At 34.1% G+C, this 23,061-nt stretch overlaps 1 protein-coding gene and 1 long non-coding RNA gene across 2 annotated transcripts in view; one reads left to right on the top strand and one right to left on the bottom strand.

Annotated features, from left to right (window-relative positions):
• The window catches only part of LOC118269558 (uncharacterized), a 470,493-nt gene that overhangs the window by 65,388 nt on the left and 382,044 nt on the right, over positions 1-23,061 (bottom strand). The gene's annotated exons all lie outside the window — the stretch shown is intronic.
• LOC118269561 (uncharacterized) lies at positions 14,009-19,749 on the top strand. The gene is made up of 2 exons (XR_004783134.2): positions 14,009-16,779; positions 17,023-19,749. It is a non-coding gene; the product is annotated as an uncharacterized LOC118269561 (long non-coding RNA).

Genomic DNA, 23,061 nt, shown 5'->3' with positions numbered 1-23,061 from the left:
GTCGCGGAATACTGCTTATGAATATGAGCTTCTAGCATGACTTGAAACTAGTAGAGTTCCTCGTCAAACAATTACGTGAGTAAGCCGATAACATAATAATTAATTTAGTATGTCTCACGAAAGTTACAATAAAATTACAGTGTACAATGTAATCTTTTGTTTCTCATACAGAATACAAGTATGAGTTCGTCAAGTCACAGATGGGGAAGCAGCTGATCTTAATTGGAGGGTATACCTTCGCGAAATTGAGACCAGGTCCCGTGTGGGTATGCTCCACGAGGAAGAATGGCTGCAAAGCGAAGCTCATACTAGGCAATGATGAGAAGATCCTCCACCTTTTCAATAAACACGCTCATTATCCGAGATATCGAGTCATTAATGGGAAGAATTATCGAATATAAGTAGTAATAGTTATAAATAATTGTCGAGAATTTGTGTAACTTGTTAACAAGATACGTCCAATTAATACCATTTTACAAAGTTGATTTGTAAACGGTCGGTGAGAAAATTTCTTCTATGATGGTGGTGGTGGTGGGGGGGGGTTCTGTCTCCCCGTATCGCAGTGTGTTATAGGACTTATAGGTCATCCAAGACCACAATCGCACGAGTTTCTTAACGTCTGTCGCGTTAAAACTCGGTGTTGACAAGTATATAATACAATTATTTTTTTAATGCCTAATGCCCAGCGTTGAAAATGTAACATTGACGTGACAAAATCACTGACGCGACGTATGTATAATATTAGCATACTACATAGTAGATGTATTTCTTTTATTTGAACGCTTTTTTAAGGCGCTTTTAAAGTGTCTCTTGCTATAGGACTGTCATAAATGCTGTAATCGCATCATCAGCTAGTCATCGACATTACGTATCATATATATCATATATTATATACCTATAGATTATATATTTTTAATATTTCCGTGATCTAGTCACTTATTTTTTATAACACAATTCTTTGACAGTAAATATTTCTATTTCGAAACTAGTTTTTGTGATATAATTATTAAAATAAATGATTGTGTGATATTATCTTTAATTTGTCTCCTGTAGATTAGTCCCTAATACTACATGGAATCTACAATGTGACAAAATATTATATTGTAGAAAAGTAAGAATAATAAACCCTATGTTTAAATAATGTAATGATACCTATGTTAATGTTTCTTTAATATGTGTAAGCCACGGTATACAAAAAAAATATCCTTTGGTGTAAACCATTGTTGGTGACCTAATGAAGAGAAAAAAATAAAGCAGTGTAGTTACAAGCAATCACTTTTTAATATATTAATGGAATTTGACAAAGATTCTAGCTGGATAAAAATTACAAGCTGGATAAGTAAATAAAAACAATGATTATACAAAACATTTTTTTAAAACTTATAAACTTTCCCTATTGAGAAATTTTCGAAAAATCGAAAAAAAAAACAGCAGTCTGGAATTATGTCCGGTATGTAGCAATAGGCTCACCCCCTATTGCATAGGACTTATAAAACAATTGGTGATGATTCGGTATACATTGTACATTGGCATTATGTGCCGAAATATGCAAAGGGGTGATGTTGCATATATTATAATAACCATTCAGTTATTTTTTTCTTTCAGAATATGAAATGGTTACTTCGCAAAGGGGGAAGAGTTTGATACTTTTTCAAGGATACACGTTTTCTCGAGTCACTAATTTAAGGTGGTCCTGCTCTACCCATTATCCTGCTTGCAAAGCAATTCTCCGATTGACTAAAGACAAAACTGTTAGGGATTTCACCTCTCATAACCATCCTTCTAGAAAATATATAATTACTAACACTGGAAAGTACGTTCGATTTTAAACTAGTTATTTAAAAATATAATATGTATTCTTTATCAAAAACCAAGTACCTAATACGTAAGAGTATTTACTACCAATTGACTATTGAGCCATTTCGCTTGATATCCATAATGGAGATAGTTGTGGAAAAAATAGATTATAATGTTGTATGATTATCATGATCAGTGTGTATCAAAAAATAAAATCGATTTGTCGCTAGGAACACAGTGAAATTCCAATTACTAAAGACTCAAATAAATGGGTCAGACTAAATAAATCAAATCAAATCAAATCAGCTTTATTGTGGACCATAGGTATGCATTATAAATACAGATCTTAAATAATTAAAATTAGTTCAGCTATGTCCCGCCGTTGAGGCATACAATAATAAAATATACATCAGAATTAAAAAAAAAACAATAAAATTATACATTATTAATATTCCAAATTATAAATAACATCCAAATTAAATGTCAAGCCTTATAAGTCGTAGTCGTAGTTTATTATTGCCTATTACATTCAGAAATTTATTTGTTAAACACAGGTATGTATATACACACATAACAAAGGTCGTACGGATTAACAGATACCGTACCTATACATTTCATACAAAACTGTCACTCAATCTCTTTCTCTAGCTCTTACTCTGTCACTCTCTCTCATACACACACAGGAGTAAGTACAAATTGCAATAGTAAAGGATATTTTCATTTTCGAATAAAATCTCTTAAAAAGAAGAATTGTATTAAGAATGGACTTTTTAAACTAATTACTCCTAAGAAGTTTCTCTGTAGATAGTTAGTATTAGATAAATGTTGGATTATGGTTAATTTATGTCTTAGTTCCTACTTAAGTTAAGTTATAAAATAGATGTAAGTGACGTGTTTTACTTTAAAATGTTTAAGCTGCGACAAAAACATTTTCTATAAAAAAATATTTGAGTAAACAATATTTTTTTCATTTTAGACATTCTTTAAGTAACAGATTAAACTGTTGAATAGAGTTTTATAACTCTGAGGTACCTTGGCTTGCCTGTGAACCAAACCCTTTATGCAAAATAAATATTTACCCTGAAAGTCCTGTTTAAGACTTCACAAGAACTTTTTTATCAAAGAAAACTGATCCAAAAACTGCTGAAGCAAGTGTCGGTTCCTAATACTTTACAATCGAAGTATACACAAACTAGTTGCAAGAAATCACCATATTATACTCCATTTTCTTTTTCGTTAACATATATATTTCCAAAAATTACATAATTTGTGCTATATTTTTCCAGAAATTTATTACGAATGGGTGCTTTCCCAAAAAGGGAAGAAAATGATCATGGTTGATGGCTACACGTATTCAAAGAAGAGCCAAAATGGATGGGTTTGCTCAACTCGGAACGCTTTCTGCAGAGCAAGACTGAGACTTAATGCAGAAGGCCTCATCATATATATCGATGATAAGCACTCACATGCACCTAAGAATCAATTTAGAATTAGGTCTGTACACGAATCAGTAAATATGATGTGATTTTAATAACGATTTTATGTATATAACACTATATAATATATACTCTACTTTTAAATGTGGGAGAGCCATGCTTCGACACGAATGGGTCGGCTCGACCGGAGTGATACCACGGCCTCACAGAAAAACGACGTGAAATAACGTTTGCGTTGTGTGAGTGAGGTTACCGGAGGCCCAATTACCCCCCTTCTCATTTTCCTAATCCCCGATTCTTCAACAACTCTTAAATTCCTAACCCCCAAAAGGCGGACAACGCATTTATAACGCCTCTGGTGTTTCAAGTGTCCATGGGCGGTAGCGATTGCTTACCATCAGGTGATCCGTCTCATAAAAAACTATACATAATATATACAATATACATATCTATAATACTACTAATCTCACATCCCTTGGTGCTTATGCCTTAACATTAATAAGGATAGTTGTTTAACACTTTTATAATAATTACCATTAGAGCAATGCACTTCTGATTGGAAAACCATTAGAATTTTAGTATGGTGTTGTAATATGACAATAAAATCCATGTACATACTTATCATGCTGTAAATAAAGTGCATTTACTGGAAGTTTTACCTTCTTTTTGGTTTCACTGCTAGTGCTAAGTTTTCTGTTACTTATGAGATGATATGAAGATTCGATGAAAAATTTTGGTTTATTTTGGCATAAGGTCTTTATGTCTAGTTTGCCCTATCCAGGTAATACTTTATACTGAGGTTATAACTTATGTTTGGTTTTATGATACTTGGTTTTTATATTCACTAAATACGTAATTAGCTCCTACAAATAATGCCTTAGCTATTGATCTTGGTAAAACTTAGATATTATTTAATACCAGAACTTTGTTCCAGGTATAAAAAAATACGAATATACGAAATCCCAAAGGGGGAAGGATTTGATTCTAGTGGATGGGTTTACGTATGGTCGGCTAAGCGTGAATTATTGGGGATGCTCTTCCGACAAGAATCATTGCAAGGCGAAAATTAAAATGTTGGAGAATGGTTCCCTTCGGTATGTCAACAGCGAACACTGCCATCCACCGAGATTATACTACAAACACAATGGCGTTATAGTGCTAAAAAAGAGAAGAAAATACTATTACTATTAATACAATTACTTGGTAATGAGTCTGAGGATAGATTTTGCCTTCCTATTTGTTCTTTCGCTTGTAACTACTAGGGATTGTCTTATCTAGAAGTTCTCGATGATACCGCATTCATCGCTGCCTTTAGGAGTCTTTTGGAGCCGACTTGATCACGTATCAAGGCCGTGACGATCTGGTTATGACATCAGCGGTCCCTGCTGCGGTTTTCACAGTAAACAAGACAACTTTTTTATTGTGTCTTATAGTTATGTATAATATACTTAGTGGTAAAAGTGAGATTGATACCTGTATTAGCAATAAGTCGATGTCTAAATCTTCTACCTAGTCATTTAAGGTTTCAGGGCATAAAAGATTGATATTATTTAAGAATAATTGACATATATTTAGTGAACTGTAAAAGGGATAGGCAGTGGGTTAACTAGTCAATGGAGGTGTTTTTAATCTTCTCCAATACGAATCACTGCGTTACAAAAAAAATATGTGATTAGCCTATTAATGCCGTTTTCAAAAAAGAATAACGTAAAGAGTGTATAAACTTTCCACCACGTCAATCTTTTTTTATAATGTACATTTTCAAGTTTTCTAATTTTTGTGTGCATTTTATTCTTGCTTCTACCAGTCTTGTCTTCTTTACACTTAGAATCGACTGTCTACGACGTTTCTTCAATGCAGTATGGCGATTTTGTAGATCTTTTTTCCATATTATTGATTAAGAATAAAACATGAATGCAGTTTTTAATGATAAAGCGAAATATTGTGTAACGCAGTGTATAAATAATTACATGTTGCCTTCGGGTTTCTGCAGCTCTTTTACTTTTTATGCTGCAGATTCCTAGTCCTCATCTCCACCTCTGTCTATCCTTTCAGGGTATAGAGTGCTAGTCTATATATGTAGATGTAGTATATATTGGAAAAGATATCAAAGGAATAGTCAGTGACGTAATAAATGAAAGGGGATTTTTTGAAGTCTTCTATTGAAGAAAATATCACATTGTGCCTGTAATACCTGTCCCCAGAAGTGGGAAATATTTTGCCTTGTTATCCCCATATTACGTCACTGGTGGTAGGTCTGTGATAAATACACATATGATACTCAATTTTATTTATTAGTGAGTTAGGTATAGTTTTGAATATAGCAAAAAATCTGCATTTATTATGAAGTCTTAAGAATAGAAAATATTTACTAATAATAATATTCGATTGTTAGTATATTGAAATTGTTATTATTTATAGAGTGTCTATTAATATCCAGTTTATTATATAATATTAGTTCTTTTTTAAGAAATTTCTAGTCATTAGATTATATTTGACTGTTCTTATACGGAATTTTTTGATACATACTTAGAGTAGTTTTGATATCTATAAGTCGAATTTAAAATTATGTCATTTTAATCGATAAGTTTACAGAGTTTTAGGAATAAATGTTTATATAGTCAGTATTTTAATAGTTCTAGTCAAGATACCATTTGAACTCCGATTTATATACTTTCCACTTGAATGCTCCTAAGAAAATATATTAAAATTTTACTCAGATAATTAAATTTTTGTCTGTTTTTCCCTTTTTTAAGTGAATCGTCGTTTCTTCAATATTGGTCGAAGAATTAAACAGTTTATGCTATGCAATATTTGTTAATACTGTCGCACCCAACATCTCGGTCATTGACAAATGTTCTCTTCGTTTTCTTGGTCATAATTCTATCCTTAATTCTGAATGTATCCCTCGATGACCGAACTTGGGTACAGGCTACCCTACCTGTCTGCATAGATGGGCGAGGTGTCCGTAAAATTTAAAGTGGAAGTCTACCGGCTTTCATATCACTTACGGGTTACTGCAAAGGGTGCCAACTAAAAATCAGTGGCAACCCTTTTCGCTTGGGCACGTTGCCACCTTGATATTGTACGTAATATTTTTATAGTTTTACTTTTATATTATTTTATTTATATTGTAGAGAATTTTTTGTTGCCCCTGATTTTTATAAAAAAAATGTTGTATTACTGTTTGTACTGTTTTTATTTGTGTTTTAATTTTTATTTATTTTTTCTTGTGTTTTGGTGCATTGTGCCCGTTGCTAAATAAATATTTTTTCTTTCTTCCTCTTTCTTTCTTTGAGAGCTGAGCTTTGAAGATCTATATCTATATTTGAAGATATAGATCTTCAAAGCTCAGCGTGTCGAGCCGGAGCTACAGCTGCTGCGGCTGAATACCTCAACCGACGAAAGTATAATAGCCTAATTAGCAATTTATTATACTTTCGATCCGTTGGAGTTGAAACTTTAGAGCCGTGGGGCCCAAGTGCGCATCTCCTTTACAAAGATATTGTAAAGAGGATGGTTGACATTTCAGGTGACTGAAAGGCTGGCTGCTACCTTGGTCAAAGGTTAAGCATTGCCATTCAACGTGGCAATGCTGCCAGTCTTTTGGGCACCCTACCTCACGACTCCGATGAGGATTATTTTTTCGACGCTTTAAGTTATTTTTTATTTCTTTTTAATTTCTTTTAAGGTATTTTTAAGTTTTAGTTCATAGTTACGATTTATTTAAGTTACATAATTTTAATATTAATTTTAGTTAATTATTATGTTTACAAATTTAATTTGTATGTAATGCTTAAATACAAGTCTTTATGATTAAACTTTCAGGTCTGAAATATTCAATGATGAAATCTCAAAGAGGAAAGGATTTGATCGTGTATGGCGGATACACTTATGGGAGAAAGAGTACTAACCTGTGGATCTGCTCAACACATAAACCCAGTTGCAAGGCTAAGATCCAGATTAATCCTGCATCAGCTGAAATAGCCTACGTTTTTAATGAACACAGCCATCCACCGAGACAATTGATTGAAGTTAATGGAAAGGTAGTTCTGTTACGATCGAAGAATTATAGAAAGCGAACTAAGTAGACAAGGGAACTTACAATGTTTTTATTTAGGCCCCATTTGCACGACCGATTTTTAACGCGCGTTAACAAGGCGTTCAAATGTGTAACGCGCTTTTAAAACGCGTCGCGCTTTTAAAACGCATCACGCTTTTATCGAACAGTGTTGCGTTTACGACACTGGGCGGTAGGCGATAAATCCTAAATTGTATTGCTTAGTTGCCAACATTGAATTTTAACGATACCTTGAAAAGCTCTTGTGCAATTGGGTCCTTATAATCCCATGTCATATTCTAATTTAACTTTAATTGTAATCTCTGTTCTAAAAAATGAAGTGTTAAAATCAAATAATATATGTATATAATAGTAAAATCATATATAATAGGATAATAATTAACTGTTGAATGATAGTTATTTTTGTATTATACGATTCTTAATTATGTTATTTGTAATTAACTTTTTTAATAACAGTAATTACCTTAAAATAAACTTTTATTTTGTTAGAATAAGATAATATAATAGATAGATAATTTGATAGTAGGTAGTTTCCTGCTTTAGGTATTAGTTGGTCCATTAATATACACTTTAACGTGTATAATATCCCCGACATTAATGATTAAATCGTGCCGTGGTGGCCCGGAGGTTTAAGACGCCTGCTTCTCATGCATGAGAGTGCGGGTACGTGTATTTTCTAAGATTATTTAGCAAGAAACTACCTACAACCCACATTTAGCAAGCGTGGTGATTAATGCTCAAACCTTCTCTATGCGAGAAGAGGCCTTTGGTCAGCAGTGGCCACTTAATAGGTTGTAGATGAATGATTAAATCTGTTATATGAAGAATGAACAATATATTATGTAATAAAGTACATCGATTTTTGTATATTTCACAAAATTTTGTTCTGAGTCTGGGTGTGATGTGTACGACAATTTGTATGTTTGTAAACGCAAAAAAATATTTTAAGAATAAAATACTAGGTATTTAAAAACAAACTTTCATTGAAATACGCTAAAATACCTAAACATCAATTAACATCACCCACTTAATTTATACATATAATGAGAACCATGCTATATTTTGGTACAAGGGAAACGATATGTTCTCTATAGTTGACTGTTAGTACTAGATACTGCCCCATTAACAACACGTACGCCAATATAACTAACATTACTATGTGTATAAAGTTCAAATTCAATAGACATGTAGATGAACAAAACTATATTCTTTGTCAACAGAAAACCCACCACCAAAGTTCATACCATACGCTATTGTTAGGTCGGTGAGAGGAAGGGAACACATCCTCGTCGGCCTATACACATTCAGGTTTCAAGATGGTTGTATTTGGCATTGTGCTTACAAAAAACAGAACCCAAAATGTAGGGCTAAACTCAGATTGAACCAAAACAAAAATATAACTGAAATATCGAACGTGCATTGCCATCCACCAAAGAATATTGCTTGGGATGTCATAAGGCGTGTTACTAGTGAATCTAATGGTCATTAAGGTTGAACTGGGTGAAAGTGAATTTTGTATGAATCAACTAAAAATAACGGTTTAATCACGTAATAATATTCTTTGAAAAACTCTACTAGTTTCGAATCACAAAGGGACTCTTCTTCAAGAGCAGCGTGGGCGGATATGGCAACGTTGTACTGCCTACAGTAGTTCACTTGAGTAGGTTTCGCGAGGTCGGTGTCGTTGCGTTCTTTTGAGACTCGACTAGTAGAGCGTTTCTCAATATATTTACGTGAGTAAACGGTTATTTTTAGTTAGTTTAGTATTAAAAGTCTCACGATAGTTTTTAAAAGATTTCTTTTATTTTTGTAAGCATGTAGTAATTAATGACTCGCATCATGTACACGTGAGGCGTAGGAATAACATCAAAAACAGTTATATATTTGAAATATGGTCCTATCTCTGTCGGGAATGAAATGTTATGTAAAAAGAACTAGAAGACAGTAACTATTAGCCGACACAAGCAAACCAGTACCCTAAGTATGAGTTTGCTTTAGTTACTGATTTATTAGAAAAAAAAACATGCATGATTTTACAGTTTGAGCCAAAACATGTTTAAAGTAATCGAAAGGGCCTTCTTTCGATTACTTGCGTTCAGCAATCTCATTGGCTGGCTCGAATAAACCAACCAATCAAACGTAAAGGAACCTCATACTACGGGTACTGAGTTGAAACTTTGGTATGAAGTTTTTAATGTGACCGTTTATTTGACGAGGACTATATAGTTAATTTAGTTCCATAACTATTTGATTAACTTGTAAAGATAATTGTGACTAAAAAGTATAATATGTTGTCAAAGAATAATAATAAAGCATGCATGATTCAATAAAATTGACTAGGTTTTTTTTTATTTTGCTCTACACTAGGGTCTGTTTCTTGGGTTAATTTATACCTAGTTGGCTATATTATCGATTACAAGTCGAGTTAATATGGTCAAACATCGACATATTAATTATAGAAATAAATAAAAACATACATGCATGCACAGGTATGCAGAGGTGTACATTACGGCACGTAATGCCGCTATACAATGTACACCCACTTTTCACCATCTGTGTACAAGTCCCATGTAATAAGGGGTGAGCCTATTGCCATGTACTGGGCACAATTGCAGACTCCGTGCTACTACTGAGAAATTTTCGAAAACGAAAAAATGTCCAGTAATACTTTGGCCGACCCGAGAATCCCATCCGAAACCCCTTGTGGGGGTGTTGAACTTGCGATCGAAAAGGCAGTCATAAATAAAAACGTATACATATTAATAACACAATCAATTACCTAGATAATACTAAATATTTTAATTCCCATTTTACAGAATATTACTACAGTTCACAATCACCAACATACGAGATCGTCAAATCACAGAGGGGCAAAGATCTGTTATTGGTCGATAATTATACGTTTACGAAATGTGTGTTTTCTCCCAACACTTGGACCTGTTCACAGAGAAGAGGATCCAGTTGCAAAGCAAGATTACGACTGGATAAATTAGGTAATATTGTTAAAATTAACAATGAACACCCGCATCCCCCAAGACAGTTTGTTAAACTTGATAATGGACAGTATATAAGAGTAGGGTAAGAAGTATACATAAAGTGAAACGGGGTGTATAGTATTCAAAGGGTGAATAGATGCAGGAATGTGGTGAATAGTTATATTATGTTAGAACATTTACCCAACATTTATTCATCCCTCAAATTATATTCACCCCGTTTTACCGTTACTATCCTACAAACTTTTTGAGGGGGGAAATCATACAATGGCCCCGCCTTGGGTGAGGCGAGAGGGAGTGTCAGACTTGTACTGATTAAAATCCATCCCGTTTCTACTCCTGCTTTGAGCCGAAGATCCGATAATCACTTAGGTTGTCCGCAACTCCGGATTACATATGTACATTTAACTTCAAAATGTTAAAGAAAATAGTAAATGAATATAGTTAGCATTATATAAATAAATTAATGTACTAAATAAACAGCTAATGTTGCAAGTATTATTATCTTATATTAAGTAGTTATAAGTAAGTGATTATTATGCTATAATAAAATTCTATAACTCAACTATTATGCATTTTGTCGAATTTTTGATAAAGCAACGTGACTGTGAAGTTGCAGAGAAAACTATTATTAAGCACTAATCGCCGTACTCAGAGTATTTTAATGATTACTGAACGCACTCATTAGCGTGCCTTTCCACTAGAGTTGTGCTATGTAGCTGTGCTATGAAGATGTAATAGATAAGCTGTGTGTGTGCGAGGAAGATGCGCAGCTCAAGTATACGAATACGAAGGAATAGTTTCAGTAATTATTATTAAATGTCTCTGAGTCTGATAGTAAATATTAGAAATAGAGGATTACTAAGACTTAATGCACCTAAGTTAAGATTTAAAACATCACTATTAAAAAAAAAGTTTAAATCATTGAAGTTGATTTTATTTTACCCTGACTATTTAAATCGTAACATCTAATTGACAATAAGGTTGGTTTTACAGTTGTTTTATTCGGATTTTTTACCTTATGGTTACTATACTCTTATCAGTCATTCCTACATTACTAAAGCAGCCATCTCATCCTCTTGTGATAAAGCTGAATATCTACTAAGTATATCTAATGTTTGTGACAGAGCGACCAGTTTCTATTGTAATTATTGTCGAGCCTTTCAACTTTTTTTTTGAGGGCTGAAAATCATCCAATGGCTTCTCCTGCGTTGGGCGAGGCGAAAGGGAGTGTCAGACTCTTACTGACTAAAAACCACCCCGTTCCTTCTCCTGCTTTGAGTCGGATTACGCTGTTACGTAGTCCGCAGCTCCGGAAGACTTTCAACCCAAGATCAGAAAGATGGAGAGAAGTTATTTGAATATTAAATTAAACAGTAATTGGAATCTTAACACTTAACTTTAAACTAATAATAATAATTCTGTTTTTTCTCTTCCAGTATCGTATTACGGCCAGTCAAATTTACCTTTTACAATGGTTAAATCTCAAAGAGGAGCAGACCTTATCCTACTCGATAATCACACGTTCTCCAGGGCAGCTAAAAACAACGATTCAATATGGATTTGCTCGTTAAAACGACCTCAGTGTAAGGCGAAAATTCGATTAAACGCGTACAATAAAGTGATAGATATTTGCAACGAACATAATCATGCACCTAGAGAATATAATATAAAGAAATATAAATCGCGTCAATGTAAGGATTCGTTGTTAATGTCAGATTCGAACTAGATTAGTAAAGCTATATAATATATAGATAAATCAAACTAGGCATATGTAGATAAATAAATAATTATATACTTACGATGTATCTTTTTTTTTGAGGCGAGAGGGAGTGTAATATTCCTACTCCTGCTTTTCGAACCGCTGGTATTGGTAAACCGCTAGGTAGTCCGTAGCTCCGGATAAAGCGTCAGCCCTACTTGGCACCGTCTTTGTTGGTCTGATGGCGCTTTGAGGCGCGTGTGGAACGCGATGCGTCGTACGCTCTGGCTTCGATAACTTTTTGAGCTTCTTCGTAGACCAGGTGGCCTTCGGTCCTAGAGAATACCAGGTGTGTCTTAGAGAAGATATTCCTAGTATCACCAGACCACCACAGGCTGTCAAACCTGATAACCCCTACCCGCTGTTGCCTGTTTTATGGAAAAACACCCCTCGTCCTTTGAGATGAGCTCACGGTACTGTAGATCCATTCTGGTTATTAAATCTTATGTTTTCTTTCCAGAACAACCGTTTTTCTTGAATACAACGGACAAAAAGAAGCTGATGATGTACCAGAATTATACTTTCAGTCAGTACTCTCCCGGATACTTTTATTGTTCAAAAAAGAAATGTGGCTGCAAGGCCTCCCTTGTATTCGACCGTAAGGGTGCATTTGTTACCATGAAGAATTCACACAACCATGAACCACCCCAGTATAGATGTGTCAATGGCTTGCATTTTAAATTGTAATAAAAAAACATAAGACACAAGATCGGATTAACTAAACAGCACGGTTTACTCACGTAAATTAATGGAGAAAAGCTCAGTAGGCTGCGTTACGTCGCCGCATCTGCGCACGCTGCTCATGATGAAGAGTTCCTTTGTGATTCGAAACTAGCAGACCTTTTCTCCATTAATTTACGTGAGTAAACCGTATTTTTCAATTAATTTAGTATGTCTCACGATAATTAGTATAATAATATGACTAGATGGCAGTTTAATAAATATGTTTGAATATTGAAGTGCTTTTTATTTCACCTGGAATCGGATACATTGTGATAAAACTTACGTTACTACTGTGTTAATTTCGAACTGTAAATTAATTATACTTAAGGCCTGTTTCACAATGTCTGGATAGCAGTTATGGTACCAGATTAATTGGAATTAAGAATGCAATTTGTATGAACTATCTGTCACAAAACTTTATCGGGTATTTTCATGGAGGTGGTAACTTAACTTTGTTTTTTTTTTGCAGGTGACGTGTTATACCCAGGCCCCGCATACGAGGTAATTAAATCGCAAAGGGGCAAAGATTTAATCCTTATCGACAATTATACATTTGCAAAGGTCGCGAAGTCTGATGTGCTATGGGTATGCTCGCTAAAAAGACCTTTATGTAGAGCGAAACTTCGCCTAGACAAGTTTGGAAACATAGAACAGCTTTATAATGAACATGATCATTTGCCAAAACAATATATGAAGACTAAAAGTGGGGAGTATGTGAGGATCGGGTGAAAATCGTCAGAACTTTCGTTACAAATACTTCAGTTGATTCCTTTCTTCTTGAATGGCTAATTAAGCCAGTTGGCTGTATAGTCCGTTAATAGTATTGGTATGTAATAGCAAATAACTTAGTAAATCATCATCGCTTACCACCAGCCAGGATCTTGGCCAAGCGCCAGCCTATTAAGTATAAAAAAAAACAATCGTAAGGGTATTTTTATGTGTTACAAAAAGTATTTTGTGTTCATGTTTATGAATTTAGTATTTATATGGGTAAATAAATATATCGTTATATCATTTTGTCAGTTTTTTTTTATTATACACCTTTTTCTTTTAAGAGTAAGTATACAGAAACATATTGTTTTTTAACAACTAAGTATATTAAAAGTTCATACCTTAAATAGTGGGTAAGCTACGAAGGTAAACTTACCAATACATACCAATAAATAACAATTTAGTTTTAAAACAATACGTCTAACTTCCTTCTTTCTTCGCAGAAAAACCGTTTTTCTTAAATATGAGGACAAAGAGAAAGTTGCTGATGTACCAGCGGTATACCTTCAGCCAGTATGCTCCAAGATACTTTTATTGTTCGAAAAAGGGATTTGGCTGCAAAGCCGCACTTGTGCTCGACAATGAGGGATCATTGCTTGTTATGAAGAACTCCCATAACCATGAACCACCGAAATACACGTGTATTAATGGCGTATATATTAAAATATAAAAAAAGATACTGGCACTTAGATAGTCATCATCACCATCGGATCTTCAAGTTTTACTGGAGCAATATCTCCGAGGGCAGTAATTTTACAATATGTGCTTTTACTTTGGAAGACAAATATTTGTGCCGCATCAGTACAATCCACTCTGTCTATCTGTGCTTCATTTCTGAACAAAATGACTTAGTACGTAATCAATCTGTAAATATATTATTAATTTTATTGAATGCTACAGCAAGAGTATGGAATATATTTACTGTTAAATAAAGGCCTCCTCCTTTAGTCGTAGCCACTTAGAGCGCCTTCACATTAACGTTTGTCCAGCGTAGGCGTTCGATAAACGTATGTGCTAATCTTGTTTTTTGTAGTTATCTTTGTGTTTGTACGTGCTAGTCTCGGAAACGGCTTAACCGATTTGTGTGCAGCTTTATTGTGTTGTGAAACGTACAATATGTATTTTTAATCATGTAAAGAATTATAGGACATATAGGATTTAGAATATAATAGAATAGAATAACCCACCTATGTATCGTATTTTAGTAAATAATTGCGTCTTAATATATTGCTTTTATTTATCAACCTATTAGAATATGACGATAATATAAGTAAGTGATATCCAAATGTTCCCGCATCTCAATTATGACCCCGTTTTTTTAAAAACCTTTACTTAAAACAGAACGAATTGGCATTCTCTAGTCATGACGGCGGGGCTTCGAAACTTCGTAATTATACCAATTTGACATTATTAACGGGATGATATCAATAACTTGATCTCTTGAGGAAAATGTACTAATATAAAGTAATACTAAAATGATTTTACTCTTTACAGCCAATGTGAAGTTCATACAACTATTGGGCAATAAGATACTGTTAATGGTGGAGAATTTTACATTTTCGCAGTATAAGCCACGTTACTACTATTGTTCGCAAAAGTTTAAGGGCTGTAAGGCTAGACTAGTGCTGAATAAAGATAAGACTCAGATCATCTCCATGTATAATGAACATGACCATGTTCCTCCTGTCTATAGACAGATGCATAATGGACTTTATTTTAAAGTTTAAGATAAAGGCTTACCACCTATCTCAGAGTCATTTAATGGTTACTTAACCCAGTCCTTAGCAATTATTTTCGGAATAAAATCGTTACTAAGGAGTAGTTTAAGTAAACATTAAATGCCTCTGAGTACGGCAGTTAATGTTTATTTCAGTGATGCCAAATAACTTATTTTTTATTTTGATAGATAGTAAAAGAAAGTGTTTTTGTGGATGTTAGTAGTGAATAGAATCGTGATTATGAGTTTGAATGTAAAGTGTGCCATGTGAATATGTGTATTTTATTCTTAAGAAAATTTATTTATGTGTAAATAAATCGTAAGAGTGGTTCCAATAGCAAACAGCAATTTGTTTATTTTATTTAAACCTAAAACGTAAGCGTCAAACTAAAACGTTGAGTTATCTGTACCCTTAGTATGAGTTAGCATTACGTTTAAAGTAATCGAAAGAAGAACGCGCTCTGTTTGGCCGGCTGGAATAAACCAACCAATCAGAGCGCCGAGCGCGCTCTCGTTTCGATTACTTTAAACGCATGGAAATGGAAAGAGTTTGTGTAAGTGTCAAAAAACATTACTTATCTATAGTTTATTTTTTATTTTTATATTAACTATAGGTTCACGCTAAAAAAAAAGAATAAAATAATAATAATAGTTAAAATCGAATAGAAAGACAAAATGCGCACCTAGAATTGATGTTACAACCATCTTGTTTCTAGGTCCATACTGTGGTATTACCGTGAAAATTGAAAACATGAATACGAAAAATTGTCCAAAAAAGAAATTGGACAAGTCCAGCCCCGCTTATGTTAGACAAAGGCAATTAGCGAATGCAAGAAAACGCATATATCTGGACAATTTAACGCCAGAACAGAAGGAAATAAAGAAGGCAAAAGATAGAGAATATTATCACGAGAAAAAGAAGAAAATGACTCAATCGAGATCTATATACAATTTGACAGAAGAAGCACAACTTAAGTTACGGGCTCAATGGAAAGAAAATACTAAAAAATACAGACAAAGATGTAAAATTGAACAAAATTTTGATACTGATACTACTGATTAAGATTTCCGGAGCTGCGGACTACCTAGCGGTTTATCGGGGCTCCGGCTCGAAGAGCAGGAGTAGGAACGGTGTGGATTTTAGTCAGTAAGAGTCTGACACTTATCAAGTTATCACCCAAGGCGGGAGAACATTGCATGATTATACCCTCTCGAAAAATACTGGTTAGATTTTAAACATTATAACTTAATTAATGGTATCCTTATTCTTGGTATAATAAACCATGATTATAAAACTAATATCTTATACTCGTACTTATTGTATAAAGCTGAAGAGTTTAATAATTGCTAATGTCCGGAATTACAGCTCCGATTTAATAATTATTTTAGTCTTGGATAGTCCATTTATCGAAGAAAGTTATACGTTATACAACACCACGCTATGGAACCGAGCAGAACGGAGGAAACCCTCTGGAAAAAACTAGTTAAAAACATTAAAGGTAATTTTTAGTATTAACCGACTTCTTATAAATGTATTAATGTTACGATTTCAATTCCCATGCATTAATGTTACGTATTCAATAAAGCATGTAAATATTACTTAGCACCCATATTTCTTTTATTTTTGAGAAAATTTTCGATTCAAATAGGATTGGAAATTCTCTCTCATCAAAAAAAAAAAATGCAGAATTGTCTCTTCGAAATGTAATCTGGTTTATTTGTAAACTGTTTTTTTGTTTCAGTAAAGTTTATAAATCTCGCAGCTAATAAGAGAGTGTTAATGGCCGATGGGTATACCTTCGCCCAAACGACTCCGAGACACTATTACTGTTCTAAAAAAGGCAAGGGGTGCAAAGCAAGAATATTTTTAAATAAGGACGACACTCAAATTATCTACTTTAATAACGAACATAATCATAATGCTCCAGTATATAAGCTTACTAGTAAGGGGTATTATGTTAAGGTTTCTGGGTAAATTGCCCTTTTTATATAGGCCCCATTACTTACTTACTACTAAAGTTTGGGGAGGGGTCCCCAAACTTTTGAATCCCAAAATCCTCAATTCCCTAACACTAAAAAAATCGGCATCGTGTTTGTAAGTTCCTCTAGTGTTATGGACACCCGTCCATGGGCGGCTCCATAAAAAATATACCTACAGTAAAATACTAATCTTAAGGGCAGCTCGCCGTCCGAACAGAACCAGACCCGTGCGTACGGCGCGTCGCTAAGAGCCATCAGACCACTACAGATGGGGCCCAGTAGGTCTGTGGCTTACCCGAGTCTGTGTACTATCTAGCAGCTAACCAAAGTTCTGGTGCGAAATACAGTAGTAGGAACGGGCTGGTTTCTAGTCAGTAAGAGGCTGACACTCCCTCTCGCCTCACTCACTCACAGGCGGGAGATCTTTGAATGATTTTCGCCCTCAAAAAGTGTGGGTGATGTTAAATTAGGACAATTAAAAAGTATTTTAAAACCTTGTCAATTACGAGTTGTAATAATATATTTCATTTTTCTTACGTAGAATATGAAATAAAAGCTTTTTATGGCATAGTGTTTGGTCTAAATTAGATGTAAATTAATACTTGAATAATACGTAACGATTCTCGGTTCTTTTGATTGGAAATAAAGCTTTGTATTGATCAACTATTGTTTTCTTATCGAAACTCCTTACGTAATGAAATTATCTCCATACCCTAACGTTCAATAGGACATACACCTTAATAGGACCATATATTTTTAATTATTATGTTTTTCGGCTTACTCACGTAACTGTTTGACGATCCGCTCGTCTAGTTTCAAGCCACAGTAGGGACTCCTATTGATGAGTCGTGTTGCACAATTTTGTGACAGTCGCCGCTTCGTGTGATGCGGAATTTTGCTTGTGAATATGAACCCATAGCGTGGCTTGAAAATAGTCGAGTTCCTCGTTAATTTAGTATGTCTCACTAAAGTTGTAATATTTTTTTTTGTTACAGAATTTAAGTTCATATCGACTGGTACAAAAAACAACTTGATGATGATAGGTAACTATACGTTTTCACAAATGAACGGCGGAAGAAATTGGTACTGTTCACAGAAGACCACTTTGAAATGCAAGGCTCGGGTCACCATGAATGTGAAAAAGGGAAAGATATCGTCCTATTTCAGTGACCATAATCATGAACCAAAGAAATACGTGGTGGCTCATAGCGGAAAATATCATTTCTTTTAAAAGTGTATTTTAAATTAACTAAAAATCAAGGTTTACTAACGTACATTAATTGAGAAAATCTCTACTATTTTAGAGTCACAGAAGGACTCTACATCATGAGCAGGGGGACTCAGACGCGGCGACGTCGCGCCGCCTACTCTCCTACTGTAGCTTAGCTTTTCTCCATTAATGTACGTGAGTACGATAGTTATTATAAAAATATTTGTACTTAGTGTATTTTAACTTGTAAGCACATTTTGCTGTCGTTTACCTACTGTAAGCTAACCTAAACCTAACCTAAATCTAACCTAAACCTAACCTAAATCTAACCTACACCTAAACTATAGCCTTTGTATCGTTTAGTCATAGGATCGAATACTAGTATGTGGTAAAGGCATTTGTCAGATTTTAGTTACAGATCATGTTTTATTGTTAACTATACAACTTTTGCGGTACATGCAGCATTTTGTGATGTTGTTGAGTGCTGATAATGTCACCACAATTCTATAGTACCTTAGGAATGCTATGATAATTTCCCGTGAATTGATTTTATTCAGTAATTCCTTTGCTTCACTTTAGTAGTTTCACGTTAGCGATCTACAAGCGTACTTGAAGCGGTGCGGTGACACGCGAATTCAACGCGATGCGGTGTGACCAAGCCAATTGACCGCTCACCGCATCCCACGTGCGGTTGGTCACGTAGGCGCCACGTCAATACATTTTGACAGTTTGTTGATTTCGCGCCGGTACGGTGCGGCGCGAAATCAACCGCTTCGCGTTCGCTTCTAGATCGCTCAAGCAAGACGTCGCGTTAGTTGACTGGATTTCGCGATTGTGAACCGATGTTGCAGTGTTTCTTTCTACTGGACTTTTGCAATATATAATGCAATGCATAAAATTAGAATAAAAAGTACATAATGTCATACTTAATAATTAATAGTATGTAAAACACTAGAAAATAGGCATACCTGTACATTATATACTGACGTAGATGTAAGAATTTGTAAGAAAAATCACTTGATTTGACTTATCATTTTGATGTCATATTTGTTTTGTTTTTATTATTACTTAATTTTATAATTTCGATCTTAAACTGAAATACTAATAAGATTATTCAAATAATCGGTTGTATTTTTTTATAATCTACCATTGTTTGCCTAGAAAAGACATATCTTCCACCTGATCTAACAACTTTGGTATTATACATGTAAACTTATGCAAAATCAACGTTTTTTAAATACACATTTCTTGTTTAATAAAATTTAAATATTGTTTTAGATTACATCTTAATACCGTCAGGGCAGAAGAACAAGCTGTTGATGCTTGATGGGTATACCTTCGCACAGATGCACAGCAGACGACATTGGTACTGCTCCAAGAAGAAGACTGGCTGCAAAGCCAGGATCAAGATGGACGTAGACTTCGTCACCGTCATTGAAGCCTGCAGGATACACAATCATGAGCCACCAGACTACTATGTGACTAAAGCTGGTGAATACATCTTCTTAAGACAAAAGTCACGAGTTGTAAACATTCAAAATTAAATCTTAAAGACGTAGGTTTAAAGTCGTACTTGAAACTAGTGATGATAACCAGGACAGTGACTTTTTTATGGTATAAGCCAGTAAGCAGACGGATGATGGTAAACAATCGTCGCCGCTCATGGACACCCGAAACACCAGAGGCGTTACAAGTGCGTTGCCGGTCTTTTGGGGGTTAGGAATTAAAGGGGTAATTGGGCCTTCCGTAATGTCAGTTAATTTGTTTGACATCGGTTTTCTCCACTCGAGCCGAAGCATGCCTCTCCCACGTGTGTCGGAGTCTATCGCTCCCGTAAGTCGTTTCGCATTGATTTAAAAGTACATTATATACATAGTATTATACCAAAATAACATAATATAATACTGTCATAATAGTATTAGACATTTCTATCTCATTTATAATCATTTCGATCTCAGTTATCTTTCTATCTTTAATTAATTTTATCTTTAGTAACTTATTCGTGGTGGTCCATGTAACTATTTAATCAGTATTTTATGTAAGATGGTGTGCAATAAATTATGTAAATATTGGATCCTTGTTTTTCTTTTGTAAAAATATTTGGAAACAAATAATAAACTCCAATAATAGCAATGATGATAGGTGTATGATAATTTAAAATCTATTTAGCCTGTCAATTAGGTAATGAAAAAATATTACACATGTATTTTTTATTCTGTCGTATAAAAATATACATAGAAAATACACAAACTAACATGACTGCACGGTTAGCATGGTGGCAGGGCAACCGGCTGCCACGTAACGTGTAGCGGGTTCGATTCTTGCACGGAGCTCTTTGTGTTAATTTTGTTGTTTTGGGGGTCTGGGTGTCATGTGTATGTGAACTTGTGTATTTGTAAAATCACCCACGACGCAGAAGAAAAACCTAGTGAGGGGCAACGTTCTGTAAAAAAAGATAAGTCAACAAACTTTCTCATCTGTTTCTATCTATTTTTATTTTCAAATTAAAATTGTTTGTGATTATGTTTTAAAAAGTTTTATCCCTCGCTCGATAGATGGCGTTGGTATCGAAATAAATCGCGCTAAAGTTACGTTACATTAGTTTAATAGGGTGATGGACCAACTAGAAAATAAATTGGCATTTTTCGAATCAGCAGATCTGAGCACAATAGTTGTTTTATTTTGAACCCTATTAGTGTTAACACTAGACCACTTATTATCAAGCCTTGCCAGGCTTTTATTACTATGCAAGGCAAGTTATTACTATACCACTTAACATAACATAACTTATGGCAATAAGTGGTATAGTAATAACCTTTGCCTGAAACCACCAGTCGTAACAATTTATGATAGGTATTATTTTTGCTTTATTGATTTGTATTCCTTTTATCTTCTGTTTCTTTAAATATAAAGTTTATTTCCAGGCTACATTCTAATACCCGGTCGCTACAAAAACAAGCTGCTCATGCTCAATGGTTACACATTTGCACAAACGGGGAAACGCAATTGGTATTGTTCCAAGAAGAATGCTGGATGCAAAGCCAAGATCAACATGGCTGACGATGGAGTGACCATACGAGAGGCTGTAAATGAACATTTTCACGAGCCTCCCTCGTATTATATCACAAAATCTGGTGAATATATCTTTATGAGGAACAAAATTTGAAACCAATAACCCAGTAGTTAAGATTTGGCCACATTATTTAAGTAACATACTCATTTCATGAATTTGAATTTGAATGATATTTTTGTACTGTGCTGTCATTGTTATCACATAATATCTACCGAGATAGTTTTTAAGTTTAATGTTACTAAATGGACATGGTTTAAAATAAATGATTATTATTAGTAATGATCCATTTTTCTGGTTTTATCCATGGGCGGCGCTGATCGCTTACCATCAGGTCACATGAGAAGTCAGCTTGTTTATCTCGTACCTAGATTATCTTTTGTAATATTATATTACTTTTATAAATTATGTGCTCTAAATGTAAAGTTTATTTCCAGGTTACACTCTAATACCAGGTCCTTTCAAAAACAATCTGCTCATGCTGAATGGCTATACATTTGCTCAAAAGGGTAAACGATACTGGTATTGTTCCAAGAAGAAGGCTGGATGCAAAGCCAAGATCAACATGGCTGACGATGGAGTCACCATACGAGAAGTTGTAAATGAACATTTTCACGAACCTCCCTCGTATTATATCACAAAATCTGGTGAATATATGAGAAACAAGATTTGAAACAATAACCCAGAAGTTAAGATTTGGCCATATTATTCTCACGAGTGTAGTTTAGTTATGATAATAAAGTTTATTTATTTAAATACACTAGTGGTCGCCTAGTGGTTGAAATTCAACCATATACGATTTAATTTACAATACCACTTAACATACGTTCAAGGATAATTTTTATTTAACTCAAACAAACTCTTTTATAAAACTCTATTCATATGAGACGTTAATATCATCGCAATGTCTATCGATTTTGACGTTTTGTCAAATACGATCAGATACTATGCATGTGTGTGTAATGTTTTATTTATTAATTTAATGTACTTTATAAGCATTATTTTTGAAAAATATTAGCGTCCTGCACTTCTCCTACACATAAACTATAAGTGTACCAAATTTTATGCTCCTACGTCCGCGCAATTTTCGTAAAAAGCGGTCCAAAGTTTTTGCATCACGTATTAATATATAGATTAGATATTTAAATAAAATACTAAATTCATGATATTTTTGTACTGTCCTGTGATTGTTATCACATAATATCTACCAAGATTAGTTTTTAAGTTTAATGTTACTAACAAATTTATTGACATGGTCTGAAATAAATGATTATTATTAGTAATTATCCATTTTTTCTGGTGTTGCAATAACATCAGGTGACCCATAAGCTCGATTGCCCACTATTCCATAAAAGAATCTCAATTTTTACGATTAGCGATATCTTAACTATCTTATGTATAATTATATTACTTCTTTTAATTTTAATTTGCTTTAAATGTTATAATGTATTTCCAGGTTACACTCTAATACCAGGTCCTTACAAAAACAATCTGCTCATGCTGAATGGCTATACATTTGCA

This window comes from Spodoptera frugiperda, chromosome 30, assembly GCF_023101765.2.
Source record: "Spodoptera frugiperda isolate SF20-4 chromosome 30, AGI-APGP_CSIRO_Sfru_2.0, whole genome shotgun sequence".
In the NCBI taxonomy this organism is placed as follows: Eukaryota; Metazoa; Arthropoda; class Insecta; order Lepidoptera; family Noctuidae; genus Spodoptera; species Spodoptera frugiperda.
Note: the sequence above shows the minus strand (reverse complement) of the source record. Positions and strands in the feature narration are given on the sequence as shown.